The sequence below is a fragment of the Eupeodes corollae genome, chromosome 1, assembly GCF_945859685.1.
Source record: "Eupeodes corollae chromosome 1, idEupCoro1.1, whole genome shotgun sequence".
Classification (NCBI taxonomy): domain Eukaryota; kingdom Metazoa; phylum Arthropoda; class Insecta; order Diptera; family Syrphidae; genus Eupeodes; species Eupeodes corollae.
Window position 1 is genome coordinate 172,987,748 of NC_079147.1, and position 21,425 is coordinate 173,009,172.

Sequence of the window (21,425 nt, forward strand, 5' to 3'; positions counted from 1 at the left end):
TGACATTAGATGAATAAATACAAGGACATTCATACGGAAGAGAGGTTTTTGAAGGGATTCTTAAGAACCTTAATCCATCGTCGTAGTCGTCGTCATCGTAATAGGTAATCCTTGAATTCAAACGTTATTGAATGCATTGCATGTATAGAACTGCGTACAGTACTTGGATATACATTACAAACGGAACAGCTGTCTTTTCATGCGTATCAATTGACAATGACGTGACACGTGCTACTTCTTGGCTAAATACATGATTTTACGGATTTATACGGATGAGTTAGCTCGAAAGGATTTCCAAAGTAAACGTTGTGGAAATGTTCAACATGCTGCGCGATTGTTTAAACAGCTTCTGCTAGAGCATAGAGGAGATGGAAATATGGTGGTTGTGGGTGTAGAATGTGGAGTTTGGATGTTTGTTGATGGACGTTGGAAGAGGTTCAGCAGCCCAAGGGCAAGATGAAGTGTATAATACTAATACTTGAGCTTCAACTACAGTTGGCAATGCAATTAGATTTTGTTTGCACCAACGGCAACGGCATTCGAATGAATTAAGCCCGGAAGAGCTATATCAAAGCAGAACTGAACGTACATACTATATATGTATACATATGTACATATATACAATTAAAGCAGCGGGCTGTTTTATGTATCTAAAGCAGAGGTTGAATGAAAGTCAAAGTCAATTTGATTGGATTTTGATAGAAATGTGCTTGGTTTGTTCAAGGGATTCTATTGCTGCTTGATGCGCTCTTGCCTGCATTCCTTTAACAAGCTCTTGGTCTATATTGATTATAGATATGTATATGCTATGTATGTGTTTTTGATTGGTTGTGGAAATGAACATAGTGCGAGTCCTAATGAGAGTAAGTATTTGAGTCCGAGGTCTGCAATCGTTATCGGTTGATGTTTGAGTTCATTTATGGAATTTTAAAGCACTTGTGTGAAATTATTTTCGTTTGTACTTAAAAAAATGTATTATGCATGTGGAAATGCCTAAATAAATTTGATTTCAGCAAGTATTGTTATCCAAGCATACGTTTTGTTTTGGCAATTCTTTGGTCGTATGATATAGCTTGTATTAAGCCCAGTCCTGCATTTTATTTGTTTATGCAAAAGTGATCCTGATTGACTGGTATGATGGTCTAAAACTAGTTTTATTTGAAATTTCACTTACATAATATCGTTTAGTTTCAACGATTGCATGACCACTATTTTTTCTTCTTTAAAACAACATACAATTTTAATTCTTTAGCTTATTGAAACTTGGTACCTACTTCTAAAATAATTTAACACAATTGTCCACTTATGTCATTCGATTTGTTAAAATAACACTTAGTCCTCTAAATCCTTCAATTAAGCTTATACAAAATAAATTAAGTTATTCAATCTCCCTTTCCTGGTAAGTCTCTCCAATAGCCCTGTAGATAGCTATGATCCATGTAGAATATGTAAATGTATATATAGGTATATAGTATTTAATGTAATTCCCACCATTAACTATTTTGTTTTCTTGTTGCTTCACAAAACAAACCTGTCACCGATCCATTTATATAGGTATCTCCTATACGCAACAGCATCATATAACAAAATCCTTTCATTAATCAACATACGCTGACAAGTTTATCGACACATCCTGTGAAAGCACTTTGAAATGATCATCCCAGAAAACTTGTACTTTACTCGTATATTATGAGAGGAGACTTTAGGGTGTGTTTTTTTTTTTAAAGGGTGTTTGTATGGGAACTTGAATTATTTATGTATATATAAGGGATACAGAGGTCAATAAAACCAATCACTTTTATGTAAAAGAATTCAGTAACGTGGAGAAGAGACAATTTTGGCTGGAAAAATTATATTGAATGAGGCTCTAACCTAATCAACAGCACTAATTATAGAAAACTTAAGGTCTGTGCTCATAATTAGGGCTGTTGTATAAACAATAGTAAAATTTGACAACATGAGTTTTTGCTATCAATTGTATATGAGACCTTATGACCTTATGAAGCATATAAGACAGGACAGTACGAAACTATCCATTTCCAAAAGATATTGGAATGGTTTAAGAAGTACTCATTTAAACTCAAATAGAGGAATCTCCAATTTATCATATTAGTCTTCACTTCTTAAACTTTAAGTCTAAATTTAAGAGCTATAACTTCATCTTTAAGGTTCCTCTTTTTACAGTAGAGGATCCTAAGTAAATGGACGTACTTAGATTCCAGTAATTGAACACTTAAGTATCTATACTATACTTACTCAGATGAGCTGCTATAATATACAAACTTATTTTGTCTGAAATCTATTGTGAAACTTTATTAAAACATGAGTGAAAGGCATCTAGTTTGTTCCAAAACACCCTGTAGAAAGAAGCTTACTTAATACATCGATCTTAGTGCATATAACGAAAACAAGGACCTTTTCTATACGAACGACACACACCACCACATGTTTAGACCTAAATAAATTGCCATGAAATTAACATTAATCTCTTTTCCTTCTCTGGATATACCACCTCACTCCTTGTATTTTGTCGTTCTTTAAATGCGGGGTACGAGCGAAACACAGACGACGAAGGAGGTATGTATATCGAAACCAGAATCGAACGTTCTGAAACAAGTGACATGATAATAAATTGAATTTCATGACAACTATTTTATATAAAACGGTTACGGTGGCAAATACGAATGAATATACATACAATCGAATCGAATCGAAACAAGGACAATATCTGTAGGTGTCTATACACAAAACAGACATAGGATAGGGACATAGAAAACAATCAATAATGTCAAAATTCGCCATATCTCTGGACTTTCGTTATAGAAAGGGTTCGAGTTAACCTTAATAGCTAAGAGTGTCGCATTTTAACTACACTTGGCCTTATACAACAAAATTTCGTAAATACTACTCAAAGGACACAGACGAATTGCTCACCCTTAAATAAAACCCTTAATGATATCATTTAATCAAACACAACGGACCACTTCGTTTTGGACAGAATATCCCATTGAATCCCAAGACTAATGCAGGAGAAGATCAAATTAAACTTCGGCGTTAAACAGATGTCTAGGGTGGTGGTGTATTGGTTGCTAGGAAAGTGTGGGATACATCATGACAGGGGTGGCTTATTCTCGTTCTTGAAAGGGTGTGAAAGAACAATTGATACTTCTATTTATATAATTTTTTTGTAAGTCCTATACAATTGAAATATTGTATTTGGTGTCAAATGAGAACGCGAGGGCAAAACGATACAATGCCGATTTTAAAATCAAATTATGGTCGAATCCTTCAAAAATATTTTTTTGTTCATTCTCTTCATATCATCGCAAATGAAATAATGGAAATTTGACACAATATTGTGTAGCTTTTTGTCAGACAGACTAGGGTCTGAAGAGTGGTGATGGGGCGTGGCGCACGTGTGCGTGGCCAATTTTATGTTTGCAATGCATTTTAACGGATTCTTGGGACATTAAATATGTAAGGTCTTTTGATGTGGTATTTATTTTTCATATCTAATTTCAATTTCAACCACCCCAGTGCAGTTGGTTGGCCGATGATGATATTCGTTAATCCGTCTCGCTTAAAGAATATTGTTTGCTTTCTGTTTTCAATTACACCTTGTCCGTTCACTATGTCCACCCCTAAGTCTTATGTTGATGAATCTGAACTGAATCGCAGGCGTACGGGATTCGTTTAGCTTTTCTCTTTCTCCCAAAGGTCTGTATTTGTGGAAGTAAAATCCTTCATTTCACCTTCTGTTTCTCGTCTTCTCAATTGTTTTTTTGGTTTGTCATTTGTTACGGTTTCAGTGACAGAAAGTTACTAGTAGTTATGGCGACACCGTATTTCTATATTTATACAGAATGACGTCAGGTGTAAAGACGAAATAATGGTTAATGGTGAATGGTGATGGTTGTGTTGAGCTTTTGTCTTAGGGTTTACTACCCCCATCCTGACCTACCTGTTCTTATAGATCCGCATATCTACGATTGTCCAAGAGACTTCTACAACTCCATAACAGTAACAAACAAAGAGTTTAAATATTTGAACCTTATTTGGTTTCTTTTTTTTTGCTGTTGATGTTTAGTATCAGTTTAACCACATTAAAGCGAGTAAAGCAAGTTGTTACAGGTATAGGTAGATAGGTAGAAGCAATGGCAAACACCAACCATCAGAGGACGGTATAGCACAGCTTAGTACTTCTATATATCATTAAAATAAGTTTGAGTGGGGGTGGTGGTTTGCGGTTTTTACTATGGACATTTGGATACATCTTGTCATGTTGATGTTAAACATTATTTTCAGTTAATTAACCTTAATAGTTGAGTCCTTGTTTTGGGTTGGCCGCAGTTGGGGGCTTTGTGTTTCGTAAATGTTTTCCCCTCTATATCTTACAACCTACTACATGACAAAAAAGAGAAATAGTTAAGGGAATGAGGTTTTGAAAAGTCCTTTTAACCGGATTTGGATTACGACAGGATGTTTGGGTTTTGTTTTACACACAATACATTAATATATATCTGCAAACTTAAACATCCTTCATTTTCACAATGACTCGAAAACTTGACGTAAGTCTCATGAAGATTGGGTGGTTTGTATTAAATATTTTATTTCTTGTGATTTATATGCATTGAAAATCTTTTTTTATTGTTATTCGATAGAACTTTCATCGTACAGATTGGGAGATACAACTTTGATTAATTTGCTTTCAGGAAAGAGGTTTTAAGTAATATACATAGGTTGAGGTTGTTAAAGCTGCTATCTTTAACAGTCGGGAACATTTTTGTGTACGACATTTGGTTTGATTTAAAATCCTACATTCATAAAATATTGTTTTTTAGAGATTGAGCACAAGTTCATTTATCGTACAGCTTGTTTGGGTTTTATTCATTTTATTAGCTTTTGTAGCTGCAATCGGGTGGGCTCTACGAACTTTAAGCAAAAACGCGCTTAAAATTTTAAAGTTTTAAGTTAAGTTAAAATCTTAAGAAGGAACCAATTTTTAAAAATATTTCAGCGTTACTTTTAGATTAAATATTACTATTATTAATTTAATCGAGATGCTGGTTGCATTGCACTGAAATTAAGTAAATCATATTTTTGTAACATAAAAAGATCTATGAAGTGAAATGCTAAAGCACTGCGCGCAGTGAAATAAGACAAACTTTCAGAAATGTTCATTATTTCATTTGGCAATAATGATGTATTTGCGTTCTTTGCAAAAGTAATACATGTAAAATTATTTTCGAATATTTGTCTTATTTCATTTGCTTTATTCCGCTTAATCACTAGCTATAATCGTTCAAAATGTCAAAACTATTTATTATTACCTGGACATTTGGTAACGAAATCAAGAGCACATGTATGTGCCGAGTTGTGTTACCTTTTTTTTGTTTCCTTTGTTTTTAAACTTTTCAGAAAGTAATTAGTTTGTAGGTCAAACTACGATCAGAGACTCATCATAAATGTATGTGTTAGTTGTTAGTAAACAAAATAATACAATTATAGCCTAACCCACGCACATAATACAAAACATAATTTACAATAAACTATTACAGAACAAAGAATAAAATAAGGACGTTTACGATAGTGGAGGACTGGTTCTGAGTCCAATTTGTCAAATTGAAAATTTTGACATTTCTCAACGTTTCAAGGTCCCTATATTTCGTACGTTCGCAACGTTTTTTTCGTCGTCCAAAGTTCAAGAACCAGAAGAGATATCGACTTCAAATAAATACACACAGATAATAAAGAAGAAAAATGTAGAAAGGACTTGCAAGAAAATTGCGTGGGTGCTTTTATTACCATAACAGTTAAAAAAAAGGTGAACATTTTGGTTAAACCTAAATATCTCACTAAACAACGGACACTATAGAGACTTGAATTGAATTTTATATTATATAATGTACCGTGATACCAAACCAACATATTTTTGGAAAAAATAAAATTAACGGTTATTTTATAAATCAAAACAAAAACTGAAAACAAAATTGTCATCTCGAAAATTTTACGAATAAAAAATCTTCAAATGCAACGAAAAATAACGTTTTTAACATCCGGTAAAATTTTGAGAAAAATCAAATTGACAATTTTAGAAACAATTTTAGAAAAAAGAAAAACCTAAAAAAAACAATACTAAAACTTGGTAAAAATGTAATTTCGAATGAAAAAGCTTTTCAAAAATTAGAAATATTGTCTTCAAACTTTTTTTATTTCGCAGAAAATATTGTTTTCGATATTCAGTAGTTTTTTTTATAAAAGTAAAAGAGTCCGCTTTTTCATAAAAAAAAAAAAATCAAAAATGGGGTGGCGCAACAGTCCGTTGTGAACCAGGGCCTAGTGACTTACAACTCTCAACCATTCCTGTGTGCGAGTACTGTTGGCAGGAATGGAAGGGACCTACAATTTAAGGCCGAATCCGAACGGCTAGTTTTGAGAAAGCACTTTTTCATGACAAGAATTACTCTTGAAGGATTTGTCAATTCCTCGCAAGAGGCAGTACCCGCGAAAATTAATTTTTTAAATTAAGGTGGCACAGGCAGGGATTGAACCCTAGACCCCTGCATGACAGTCCAACGCACTAACCATCATGCCACGGGTACTACTATAAAAAAAAAAAAAAAAAAAAAAAAAAAAAAATCTACAAGAAATAGTACGCAAATTTGGTAAAAATTGATGATCGGTTTTTGATATCTCTCAAATTAATTTCATTCATTCAATTTGTAAAAATTTAAGCTACTAAAATTGGTACAAATTTGTTTTCGACTAAAAATCTATTTAACAAAACTAGATTTTCAAATTAAACTTTTTCTTTATAGGAAAAACATTGTTAGTAATTTTAAAATTTGTAAGAGTAATTCAACTGACAACAAGAATAATCCAACACGAAAAACAAACTTTTAAGCAAAACAAATCGTCAGACGGGATGGAAAGTTATCAGAGTGGCTAAGTATTTCAAAACCTTTAGAGAAGCCACAGTGGATTTCATAACCTTGTTGTAAAGTGTTGGAAAATATTTTTGAGAATGTGAGGAGAATTGTAACGGATGCTCTTTTTTTTCACAAAACACATTGGAATCAGAGGGTTTCAAGGTGGTTGCCGTTGCGATATCCGTATCTGGGAAGCACCCCCAAGTTCTCTCGGAACTCCTACAAAATGCCCTAAACAGGCTAACTATATGGGCTTAGCAATGTGGATTGGACGTCAACCCACACAAAACAGAATTAATACTCTTTTCGAGAAGATATAAAATTCCTCAGATTAGCCCATCCAAGATTAGAGGAATACCATTAAGCTTTTCCGATCAAGCTAAATATTTATGCTTCATTTTAGACAAAAAACTAAATTGGAAGGCAAATATTGATGAAAGAGTCAAAAAGGCTACTGTAGCGCTTTTTACTTGTAAAAAGGCCATAGGATCAAAATGGGGCTTCTCCCCAAAAATAACCCACTGGCTATACACTTCGGTAATCAGGCCGATACTCATTTATGGAGCCGTCGTATGGTGGACCGCACTTGACAAGATGGTAAATCTAAATAAGCTCATCAAAGTCCAGCGGTCAGCAGGTATGTGCATCACAGGAGCACTTCGCTCAACACCAACCGCAGCACTGAAAGTGCTTTTAAACCTAACACCACTTGACATCTTCTCCAACTCATGTGTAAGGTTTAGAGCCACCTCTCAATGGACCAGTAACAATACTGCACATACTACTATTCTAGACAGTTTAAGATCTATCCCAAATCGCTTAGACTATACCACGCCAAAATGGTATTCGGTAAAAGCTTCCATGTGTCCATTCCTTCAAGATCCTCCTGGGAAGAAGAGAGACCCCTGAAAGACGATGCGGTACACTTCTATACTGACGATTCAAAGACCGATCACGGAGTTGGAAGTGGTATCTATTCAGAACAACTGAATCTCAGTCTCTCCTATAGACTTCCCAATCAATGTTGTGTATTCCAGGCCGAAGTAATGGCGATTAAAGAAGCACTATCCTGGCTCAAAGAAAACGTTATATGTTGTAAGGATATACGAATCTTCTCAGACAGCCAAGCCGCTCTTAAATCTCTCGCGTCTGTCTCCACAAACTCTCAAACAGTCCACGATTGTCGATCATCTCTGAATGAGATGACGGAACAGTTTAACATTCACCTCATTTGGGTGCCGGGCCACAGAGACATTCCGGGAAATTGCAAAGCCGATGAGCTCGCCAAAAACGGAACACTTCTGCCTTATGTTAGACAAAAACATAACATAGGAACAACACTTGCTACATGCAAATATCTTCTCAAGCAATATGCCCTAGAAACAACAAATGCTAGATGGTCACAAAGTACCACCTGCCTAGCAACCAAGCAAATATGGCCAAGTATTGACTTAAAACGGTCAAAAATCTTGATATCACTGAGCAGACAAAGTATAAGCTCTACAATTAGAATTATAACGGGACACTGCCTCATAAGAAGACATGCTTTGAGGCTAGGGGTCTACACAAATGACTTCTGTAGAAGCTGCATGGACGAGGAGGAAAAGGAAACAGTCCAACACCTTCTATGAACATGTGAAGCACTCTACATTAGAAGGAATAACTTTCTCGGTAATCCCTTCTTCGATAATACCAGTGAACTGGCAAATATTGACACAAAACGTCTCTCTAACTTTATTAAAAGTACAAAATGGTTTTGTTAAATTCATTACTCTCCCATGAGTAACCTCATTAGTAGTATCACAATGGACCCTTGAGGTCTACGTGTGTCAATGACATCTGGACAGCCACTCCAACCTAACCTAACCTATGTTTTTGTTCGCAAATTTGATTCTTACTAAAAATGAAACCCTTTCACAAACACTTTGGGAATGCAAGAAAGCTTTGCAGGGCATGTAGTTTGTTATATCCGCCTTGTTCCTTTTTTTTGAAATGATTTCTTCCATATACTGGGAAATTTGCCTGTTTTTAGAAAAAGTTTGAATATGAACGTTAAGGATTCAATGATTGCATTTGTACACTTTTTTAATACTACCAGAGGAATACCATCAGGGCCGGCTGAGCAGTCATCATTCAACATGGATAAAAGATTAAGGGCCGTACTCTATAGCAAAAGGATGTGACTACAGCTAGTTTGCAAAAAGGAGTGAATATTATGAGAATATACTTCATCAACTTCTTCAGGGCTATTAACAAATGGCTGAAGCAAATTTGATGCGAAGGCGTTACAGATATCAACAAATTTATCTAATGACTGGTTTTTGTAAGTAAAGTTAACTGAAAAGCCATCTGATTTTCTCTTTAAGTTTACAAGTTTAAACAATTTTTTAGGATTCTATTTTTAAGAGGTGTCATATAAGTGACATAACTAGCATATAACAAATTAGAAGGAGACTTAAATTCGTTAAAAAGTTCAACATAAAAAGAGAAGTTGATTTGAGACAGATTTTTGCGTTAAGTTTTCCATGTCTTATTTCTTTTGTGTTTTGTAAATTCAATTCTTTTCCAAACAATAATTAAGGATCTTACAAAAATTTGAAACTGCTTCGTCAATATTAGAAAATGCTAAAGTATCAGCAATTCCAGAAATTGTTAAATCTTCAGACAACAACTGGAAATTAGCCTTTCTGAAGTCAAAATTATATAAGCAATCAAAGGAATTACTGTGTTCAGTAAGGTAATTACTTAAGTCATGAAAAATGTTCAAAGTATTAGTAATTCTTGATCTAGATTCTAGTACAAGAGTGCTAATAGCGTTAGAAGCAAATACTAAATCTAGAATTCGATTTTTTGAGTTTTTAATACAGCTTTTTGGCTGTAAGTCAGTAAGAAGGATTTTATGGAATAAAGATGGTTCCAATTGTGAAGAAGAAAGAGAGGCTTCAAGGCAGGATTTGTCTTCGGATTTAATCCAGTCAATTTGTGGTAAATTAAAATCACCTAGAAGTAAAACATTAGTGTCAGTGCTGGGCAAATTGGTAAGTAAGTCTAATGCCAAGGAACACTCAAGGAGAGGAGAGAGAGTTATAAACAGATTCCAAACTTTTTGGTACACAGACCAGTTCAGTTGATAGTTCAAATAGAAAAGATTCAAAAAAAGAGAAATGTATATTTTGTACTGCTATGAGAACACCTCCACCTAAATCTTTTGCATTACCATCATGACGATTAGAATTTCTAGCAAGTTCAGAGTTTTCTCGTCTTCTTTTCTAAGACTTTTTTTTTTGCTTATCAGGTACACTTTCTGCGTTTTTAACACCATATATCTTAATCTGCAGAAGAGAAAGTAAAAGGAATATTGGGCTGTGCCAAATCATTAGTCGAAGTAAAACTATCAACTATGATGTTGGTTACAGAGTATGCATTTAATTTTCAAACTGCAGTGTTGAATGAATGACTTTAGTATAGCTTTTCAAAATCTTTAGAAAGTCATAAAATGTCAGCCTTAAAAGACGACAATTTATAAGCTAGTTGGGGTAGAGAGAGCTATCGGCAGTCATGACAGTACCAGTTAGCAAATTTCGAATTGACTATTTTTCCAATGAAAGCTATAGTTGAACCAAGGCATAGAAAAGATTGCCACAGGGTCCGAAACAGTCAAATAGAGAATTATGATTAATTATTATTATTAAAATAAAGCAAAAAATGGTGAATCAGTTTCACCAAACAAAGAAAGTATGGGAAATTAAATAGAAAATAATTTAAAACAAAAAGTGCTTACACATGGACAAAGGAACACTTTGGAAAAAACAAAAATATTGTACACCTTACCGGGAGAACTTTTGTTTCAAACAAAATATATAAATATATTTTACATAGTTACTTAATAAAACAAAATTAAGTTCACTTATTCATTGAAACTTAACACTACTACAAATATTTAAAAACAATTTATATTAGAAATAAAAAAAAGGTAGAGCCTACATAAAACACGACCAATGATTAGAAACAGTGGAACCACTTCAAAAGCTTAGGTTTTAAATTTGCGGAAGTTTACTTAAAAGCTTTTATGAACAATTATTAAGTGACTTCAAACGCATATACAGTCCAACCGCCTAAAGTTTTCAAGATTTCAATGAGCGTTTTGGTTATTCTTTCGATTATATAACATTACCCATTAACAATACTTTGTGCATGTGTCTGTCAAATGACAAAGTTGCAATAGTTAAGAAAACCATTTCCAAATTAAACACTCATATTTTGGCAGAACCGTTCCCTGGATAATTACTGCATGTTCAATTTTTATGACAAAAAGTTTACTGTCCAACGTTTAATGGCATATTTCTGTCATGTCAGCAGCTTATTAATTTCTTCGCCTCACCAAAGCTACGGGTTTATATGTTTTATGTAGCTCAATTGTGTTGGAGCTGTGCAAGAATGAAATTATAAATGCACCTCTATTTTACACAGTGCGGTAGTACAACACCCCCGAACTGTTACACATGCATGTCCTGGTTGTGTCCCGAAAGACATCAATTCCTACATGACATTGTCTGGATATTGTAAATGTACATACGTGAATTGTCTTTATCTATAGTATGAGTATATATGGCATATGAGGTGACCCATCCCATTAGAGCTTGTATTATTCGTGGCCACATATTACCAAACGTATTTAAACGTACAATATTCTGAATGTGAGCAGGACTTTCACATTACACCTTTTTTAGTTTTATGGGGTGAGAAAGAAAAACGCAAAAACACGAATCCAATTCCGTTTTTATATTTTCGAATCATTCTGACGGAACAAACCTATACAATAGCTTATTGTTCCATCATCCGGTGTTTCATAAAAAGTATTTTTGTGAAAGACCACCAAACAATGGAATAGCGAACATGCACCAGGACCAACACCACTGAATCAGCCTGGTGTATAAGTAAAGCGTCTAACCGTCAATGACGTCCCACCGTGCGTTTGTTGTCATTGTCAACTAGTCATTAATACTAGGATTCGTGTTCCTTTCGTTCCATCAGCCATTAGGCACTCTTATTTAAAAAGAAGGCATACCATGCCATGGCCAAAGTCAAAACCAACTTCCATGCAAAGAGATCAAAAATCTATTGGTTTCAGTGGCATTGTTTTATATTGTGAGCTCCATGCCGCCGCGCGCGCCCTGTTCGAGAAGGAAGAAAGGATTCCATCAGCGTAATTGTACGAATTGTACCATCTAAAATCGACTATATACACGTTTATTGCAACATAGTGCGTTTTTGTATTATAATGGTTGATGGGCGAAGGAGGGATGGTTAAAAAATTCACGGTTGCATTTGTATTGGAAAAAGTTGAAGGCGCAATAAACTAATGAATCCTTGAGGAAGCCTTTTAGCTTAGGGTTGCATTTGTTCTAGTGCAAAAGTTGAAGGTGCAATATACTTATTAGTCCTTGGAGATGAGTTCTTAGACTCGATAAAGATGTTAATGTTCAACTTTTGTTCCTAACCACCAAAAAAGGTGAAAATTTTGGTTAACCCTTAATATCTCATGAACCAATGACGTTACAGACATGAATTAAATTTTATATGATATATTGTAACGCGATACTATACAAATATTTTTTTTTTTTAAAATCCAATTAACGGTTTTCTTATAAATAAAAAAACTGAAAAAAAAAATATTTTTCACCTCGAAATTTTTACGAACAAAAAATGATTTTTTTTTCTAAAAAAAAAATGTAAGCAACGAAGAATAACGTTTTTTAACATTTTGAGAAAAATCGAATTGACAGTTTTTTTACAAAAAATAAAAACCTAAACAATAAAATTAATAAAAGTGGGTAAAAACTGATTTTCGACTCAAATATCTTTTCAAAACTTTGAGTCAACAATTCGTTCTATTTCATCAAAAAAAGGACTTATATAAAATTAAAGTCATGGATAAATAATTTGCTCTTAAAATCTATACATTTCAAAAAATAAATTATATAAAAAATGTCGAAAACATCCGCTTAATACGAATCTAAAATTACCCTTTAAAAAAAATTAGGAAGTTAATAATAAAATTCATCAGAGTCGCGATAGTTATTATAACAACAAAATAATTAATGCCAAGAATAATCCAAGAGAAGAATGGAAAGTCGTAAATGCAATTATAAACATAAAAGAAAATAGTCAATCTAATTCTATGACAGTTGAATATGGAGACACATGTGTTTCAAATCCAAAAGAAATTGCAAATTTATTCAACAATTATTTTACTAATGTTGGGAAAACTTCTTTTCCTCGTGATATCACAAACTCTTGTGAATGTTGCAATAGCTTCAGCTCTTCAGATGTGGTACATAGTGAAAAAAATTTCGTCTTGGAAACAATAAATGGCCTTGAAGTACTGAAAACTATAAATACGCTGAATAAATCAACTTCAGTTGGCGTTGATGGCGTTTCTAATACATTGCTAAAAAAAACTGCTTTATATTTAGTGGATGTTTTGACGCATATTTTTAATAAAAGTGTTTTTTTTTCAGGTTTTTTCCCAAATGAATTAAAATCTGCTTGTGTTATACCCATTTTCCAAAAAGGGAGCAAAAAGGATGTAAAGAACTACAGAATTATTTCATTCTTACCATCAATTTAAAAAAAAATTGAAAAAATTATAAAAAGTAGAATCTTACGATATCTCACAAGCAAGAATTACTTTAGCTCCTCACAATTTGGATTTAGATCGGTAATGTCAACAGAAGATGCTTTATTAAATTTCTGCTGTTCAATACAACAAGGAGTGGACTAAAAAATGAAATGTGCTGCGCTTTTTGTTGAGATTACAAAAGCCTTTGATATGGTCAGTCACTCTATCCTTTTGAAAAAATTGCATGATGTTGGTTTCCGAGTATTCATCTACAATTGGTTTGAATCCTACCTGTGTAAAAGGTCTCAGATAGTCAAATTTAGTAATGTTCTAAGTGATTCCATGGATTATAACTTAGGTGTCCCACAATTGTCAGTTCTTGGGCCCATTCTTTTCTTTGTTTATATAAATTCCATCTTCAATCTGCCATTTTTAGGGAAATTTAACGCATTTGGTGATGATATAGCAATTGGATACAATTCACTTAGTCTATTAAATTTGGTTTCGGATATAAACCATGATGTACATTTATTAAGGCTATGGTTTACTGACCATAAACTTTTAGTCAGTAACAAATCCAAACTTATGATGTTCACCAATGGACTAAATGACATAAAATTATTGTTCCTTGCTCCGTCTTGTTCTAGTTTTAAACTCTTCAATAGCAAATGTCTAGTATCTCATTTAATAAATACCTTTAATTCTGAAGCAAACTGCTGCAGTACTATTTTGGTATTTATGGTATTTTCCACTCGAAGTTACAATATGGTATCAGTTGTTGGGGAGGTGCATACTTAAACAAAGTCCAACAATTAACAGTTCTTCAAAAAAGTGTAATAAGAAAAATATGCAACGCTGCCCGCCTCACTCACTCTGCAGATTTATTTAGACAAACAGGTATTCTACCAGTAAGACACTTGTTTTATATTAAGGTTTTGAAAATATTTTTTATGAGGAGTGATTATTTGGAAAGCCCTATGAGTAATACATATAATATGAGAAATTCTAACTCGGTAAGATTAAACATTTTTCGAACTACACATTTTAGGAATTCTTATATTGTGTCTCGCAAATTGTACGAGTACAACATTCTTCCAGCTGAATTACGAAGCATTAGAAACGTCCACAGTTCTTAAAATCAGTTAAATTATGGCTTCTTAATTTCGATACTTATAACATTGAATCTTTGTTAAACTACGTCATTTGATAATATTTATTCCCTTTGTTTATTTACGTATATAATAATTAAAATTGTATTTATGCAGTTCAAATCAATCATAGTGATGATTTCATAAAAAAAACTTTTTTCTCTGTTTCTGTTCTTTTATCATATACGTTATATATAATCTGTCCACCCCACAATATAAAAATTTGTAAATGTGGCATAATTCAATTTTAACTTAAAATTCAAATGCTACAACCTATTCCCTCTAATTAATTGTACAAAATACATATATTATTAAATTAGAAATAAGATATCTAAAAATTGTTAGGAGAATATGATATTAATAAATAATAATAATAATAATAAAATAATAGATATTGGCTTTCAACTACTTTTACGTTTTAAAAAATATTGTTTTCAACATTTAGTAGAATTTTGAGAAAAATCTAATTGACAGTTTTTTTCACAAATAATAAGAACCTAAAAAACAAACAATACTTAAACTTGGTAAACATTTACTTTCGACTGAAATAGCTTTTCAAAAATTAAAAATATTGTCTTCAAACCTTTATTTATTTCACAAAAAATCCAATAGTCCGTTGTTTCATACAAAAATCAAATCTACAAAAAATAGTACGCAAATTTGGTAAAAATTCATGTTTGGTTCTTGATATCTCTCAAACTAATTTCATTAATCCAATTTGTAAAAATTTAAGAAATGTTACTAAAATTGTTAAAACTTTATTTTCGACTAAACATCAATTTAACAAAACTAGATTTTCAAACTAAACTATTTCTATTCTAAATTTTCAAGAATAATTCAACTGACAACTTATTTAACCCAATACGAAAACCTTCAAATTTTTAAGCAGACAAATCGACGGACAGGATGGTAAGTTATCATTGTGGATAGCATGCCAGCCTCATTTTTTGAATGGAATTGAAAAGAACACCAGTTTTCGCAAAAATTTCGGAGATAATTTTGAAAAAAAAACAAACATCTTTGCTTTTTAATTGAATAGATAAGCTCAAAGCAGGGGTAAATCATCTTTTTTTATCACTATTTCGCTTTAATAATGTATGTTTATCAAAGTTATTATTTTCATCTAATAAAAAAAACTTTCAAACAGCAATCTATTCCCGTAAGAGCCATTGTAACTTTTGCGTAACTAAAATGTATACAAAATGCAACCACTTTTCAAAAATCACTTCCAATTCAAACTTTAATTCATAATTTGTTTGTTCACACTTTTATTTATAACCCTTGCACTGCAATTTGCTTGTAAACTCTTTTTTAGAACATAATCAAGATAGTTTTAAGATTGAATTAATAGAAAATAGATTTAAACAAAAAAACAAAAAGTGCGTTGGACTGTCATGCCATGTTTTGCCATGGGTTCTGCCTCTTGCGGGTGATTACGAAATTCTCCAAGAGTAATTCTTGTCATGAATAGTGCTTTCTCAAAATGTACGGTCGTATTCGGCTTAAAACTGTAGGTCCCCTTCTTTCCTGAAAACATTACTCGCACACAGATATTTTTCGATTGAAGTCAATCTGACACATGTGCCAAAATTGATGAATCACAAGTCATTCAGTTTGGAATAAAAGGATATCAAGACAAGCTTTTTAACATTGCTGTGTTGTATCCGGCTTGTAATATGCAGCGTCTCAAACAACTATCAAATTTGTATAGCCAATTGCAAAGTCAAACGCGAGAATGAAATGAAGCAATTAAGAGCTCGTCTGCAACTAAAACTTATTAAGTTTAAAATTCTACAACCAATAACTTTATCGGGACGATCAAAATGGTCAGGTTAGCCGAGTTGTAAGAGTATTTACTTCATTTTTCTAAAATATAAATTATTTTTTTTAAATATTATTTTTTTAAGATTGATTCAATTTTATTTAATAAATATTAAAATTGGAAATTTCGCTTGGCTTTTACGAGTACTTCTGCAAAAGTCATCTTGACATATCAAAGAGAACTTAAACCAACAACTGAACGGGCACCTGGCTGTACATTTTTAATTGCTATTTGTTTGAACTATGAATTTTTACAAGCAAAAACGAAAATAATAAATCACAAAAATATGATACGTTTTACAAAACTGATAACAGGAACTAAAAAAAATTGTTAAGTTAGTGTTAAGTTTAGTTAAGTTAAATAAATAAATATTCAGTACAAACTCTATCATTATTTTATCCTCAACTGAATATAATTTAAAAAACAGATCCAGATTTTATTTAAAGTAACTCAACCATTATTTTGACCACAGTAGAATATTATTTTTATAAAACGGATTCAGATTTTTTTATAATGTGAACTGGTAGTGTGCCCAAGGGGACACAAGCGTTTACAGGTTTTTTCAAAATCACCTCGTCTCTAAACTCCTATTCGTACCGCCCCACTGTAAACATTGTCTGCCTAGTACTTAAACAAGTGATTAGTTTCCAAACCCCAGAGGGGGTGCCAAGCAAGCGAATTTTGAATAGGTATTTAAACTAAGCCACCTCTCCTTTTATCCAAGCGACAGTCGAGAAATTTCCAAGATGGAAACAAAGGTGGGGTCTACAGTTTCAGTTAGTCTGAACTACTTAGTGAACGCCTTATGGAAATACTATGAACTCGTGTCTGCAATAAGCGGTTATGCCACCTCTAACCCTTGGAGTTGAAATCTAGGATCTGGTCCACGTAAAGAAGCACCAACAAGCTTCGGATACGGAGGGATTTTCTGCTGACACGCAGACGATTTAAAGACAACGAAGTTCGGATATGCACGTGTTGTGTTAAGCCCCTTACAGACCATGTGCAGCCGAAGAAATAGCAGAGGTGATATATGCTTTAAAGCATCCAGGAAATGCGATGGAATGGGTGGACAAAATTTACTATAGTGACTGCTTACGAGAAAACCAAAAACACCTATTTGGATACGAATTTGCCATTGGAGCCGGAATATGGCAAAAAGGCTTGAGTAATAGGTTCATCAACGAGCGCCTTATTACCATTCGCATCAAGACTCCCAAAAGAAGGGAACACCAAGGATATGTTCTGCGAGCTCTCAGACAAATCATATGAGCAGTGCCCTAACTAGGATATTAAAATTGGTCTTAGAGACCACAAAATTTACAATAATGTTCGTCTTTACCTAGCTTTCTTGCACGACAAACCAGATTCTGTTTGCTTTGAAGATAAAACAAGTACAAACATAAAGGTTTTAATCTCCCAAGAAGGCCTCCCAACGAAATGTGATGCACTTATGGAAATATTCCGGAGAAGACCTAACCTGTTTTGCGTCCTTCATTTCTTCAAAACGATTATCTCATATCCGAAAATCCAGTGCAGATATGAAGAAATACTATCGCTTCTAACCTGAAGATCAGAAATCCTAAATGTCTTAGGCTTTACTATCAAAATGTAAGAGGGTCAAGGTCTAAAACGTCTGCCGACTTTAATAGGTCTCGAAAACCTTACTTATGACATCTTTGCCCTTACCGAAACTAACCTTACATTCGATTTACTTAGTACTTCACTAACGACTTGTCCATCTATCGAATGAATGTCGTGGAATGTGCGAGTAATACACATGGCCGGGGTGTGCTTATAGCTATTAATACTAACATCTCCTCTGAATCTGAATCCGACCACAAAAACTATCTTCTCGCCTAAAATTCTTTCTCTGAATTAAGGGTATACCTTTATAACCAATACCTTAACCAAATGGAAAATAACCTTCTTTCTGATGCAACGACATTTTTCAAGTTTATAAATATTAAACGAAAATCTGATACGTTCCCACCTTCAATGAGTTTCTCCAACATAATCTCCTCAGATCCAACAATTATAACAAATCTATTTGCTAAATACTTATACTGAACATCTTCATGATCCTGCCTCACTACTTTAGATATTTAGATGGTTGCGCTCAAACCTCTCTTTCATCTTTTACAATAACTGAAGAAATTGTACTTGTCAAAATCGTAAGCCTCAAAGCTCAAAGAAAACTTTAGCCCTGGCCTTGATGGCTTCCCATCAGTTGTTCTTAGAAAATGAATGCATTCTCTGTCAAAGCCTCTAACTGCACTTTTAGAACTCTCTCTTTACCAAGGTGTGTTTCCTCATATATGGAAGGCAGTGAAACTGAAATAAACAATTATTGTAGACCTAATGCTAAACTTTTATGCATCCCAAAACTTTTTGAAAGCTTAGTTTATAATTCTATTTATTTCCATTGCAAGCCCTTATTCTCCCCCATTCAGCATGGGCTTCTTAAAGGTAGATCCACTACTACAAACTTAATTGAATTTATATTCAAAGTTATGTCAGCCCTTGAGAATGGTAATGAAGTTGATGTTTTATACACTGATTAAAGCAAAGCCTTTGATAAAACTTAGAGCTCTAGGCTTTCAATCTATATAAACTGGATAAGCTCCTACCTTATGAATGGAATTTATAGAGTCCTCTTCCGTAACTCAGTCTCCAGTCCCATACATGCAACTTCTGAAGTCACATAAGGTAGTCACCTTGGCCACCTTCTTTTCGTCTTATCTGTTAACGATTTCTGTGTTAAATTAAAAAACTCAGATAACTTAATGTTTGCGGATGACAAGAAATGGTTTAAGATTATCTCAACCCCATCTGATTCCTAACTTTTACAAAATGATCTTAATATATTTTTTGTTTGGTGCATGCTTAATTTCCTAGAGTTTAAAGTAAACAAATGACCTTTTCGCGCAAACAAATTCCATCACATAGATTGTACTACTTCCTTAATGAGACGCCGTCTTTGTAGTCGATTCCATTAGAGATCTTGGTTTTATGTGCGACAAACACTTGAATTTCCATTCTCATTTTGACCAAATTATTAATAAAGCTAAAAGATCTCTCGGTTACGGCTCTACATGTCCCTAGTCCGACCTTATGAAAACCATTCACACAGAATTGAAAATGTTCAAAGAGGTTTCGTTCGATTTGCCTTACGTGGCCTTCCCTGGGATGATAAATCCAACTTGGCTCCCTATGCCGATCGGTGAAAACTGATAGGTTTGCAACTCTCATATATTGGACGCAAAAACGTTGATATATCATTTGCTCACAAATTGTTAATGGGCAATATAGATTCCCAGGCACTCCTGGTGATCTGTCTTCCTTTTCTATGTCCCTTATCACCGCACTAATTACGGACACTTTAAACCAATGTTCAGAATTCGTCTTCACTGCACCGCTGCTATGCTTTTCCAAATCCCATTTGAAAGATACCCTTAACTTTTTCCCTTTTTTGAGTCCGCATTCCTCGTCCCTCTTAATTTTAAATCTAATAAAATTAAAATTGTTAGTTCTTGTACATTAAAGAGATTTTGTGTGGGCTATAGGGACTACATTTTTTACACAGATGGCTAAAAACCAAAGAAGGGGTTAGTGGAGGTGTGTACTCTGAACGACTGAAATTAAGTCTCTCATTCCGCCTTCTCAATCATTGTAGCGTGTTCCAGGCGGAACTTTTGGCGATTAAGGAAGTCTTGTCTTGGCTCAAAGAAAACGTGATATCAACATCTGATATCCGTATTTTCTCTGACAGCCAAGCCGCTATCAAATCTCTGTCTCTACAAACTCTATAACAGTCCATAACATTATTGTCGATCATCTCTAATGGAGATGGCGCAACAGTTTAATATTCACCTTTGCTGGGTGCGGGGTAATAGAGACATTCCAGGTAACTGCAAGGCATATAAACTCGCCAGGAACGGTACAGTACAGCCCATCCTACCACGTTCGGCAAGTAGTGGCATACTAATCGCTGCTTGTAAACTGTTGCTAATGCAAGACGCTGCGAGGAGGACAGGCACCAGGTGGAACAACATCACCATGTGTCAAGCCACAAAAAACATCTGGCCAACACTGGATTTAAAACGTTCAAGGTGCTTGCTCTCTCTAAGCAGATCGCATATAAGCTCGATAATAGGTGTCATAACCGGACACTGTCTAATAGGAAAGCACGCCACGAGACTAAGCGTATTCTCAAATGACTTTTGCATAAGCTGTATGGACGAGGAAGAGGAAGAAACGGTTCTTCATCTTCTCTGCACATGCCCTGCTCTAGCTCGAAAACGCAAGAATTACCTAGGAGAATTCTTCTTTAACGATCTTGACGATCTAAATCATATCGGTATTATCAGCCTCTCACGTTTCGTAAGGGACTCAAGCTGGTTCTATTGAGCTTAGGAGGAAGCTTCAAGATTCATGTGTGTCCGTTTTCATCTTGGACAGCCACTATAACCTAACCTAACCTAACCTAGGGCCCACATGAATTAATGTTGAAAACTGATAACAAGAACTAAAATCAAAATGTTAAGTTAGTGTTATGTTAAGTTATAGCTTGTATTAAGCTGAATAAATAAATAAAAAAAAAGATCAAACGAAGAAAGTTAGTGTTAAACAAAATGAAATGGTTTTGAAACTTTTAATAAAGGGTGTCCCAAAATTAACGCAAGATTTGAATTAAATAGAAAACGTCGTTTTTAGTCTTTTGATAATTATATTTTCATTGACTCGTAAAGTACATAGGATAGGGTTATGTATGGAATAACACATCGGACAAATGGCCTCTATGGCTCTGCATGCACATGCGCACTCTTTTGTTGAAATTTTCCATGACCATTCTGCATAAATGTGGCTGAATTTTGTTGATGCAGCGTTGAATCTCCTCCTTT

The 21,425-nt window shown here is 33.9% G+C and overlaps 2 protein-coding genes across 5 annotated transcripts in view; both read right to left on the reverse strand.

The window, feature by feature from the left end:
• The window catches only part of LOC129953996 (lysosomal alpha-mannosidase-like), a 424,309-nt gene that overhangs the window by 279,153 nt on the left and 123,731 nt on the right, over nucleotides 1-21,425 (reverse strand). The window lies entirely within an intron of this gene.
• LOC129953995 (discoidin domain-containing receptor 2-like) overlaps nucleotides 1-21,425 on the reverse strand; it is a 226,297-nt gene that overhangs the window by 9,700 nt on the left and 195,172 nt on the right. The gene's annotated exons all lie outside the window — the stretch shown is intronic.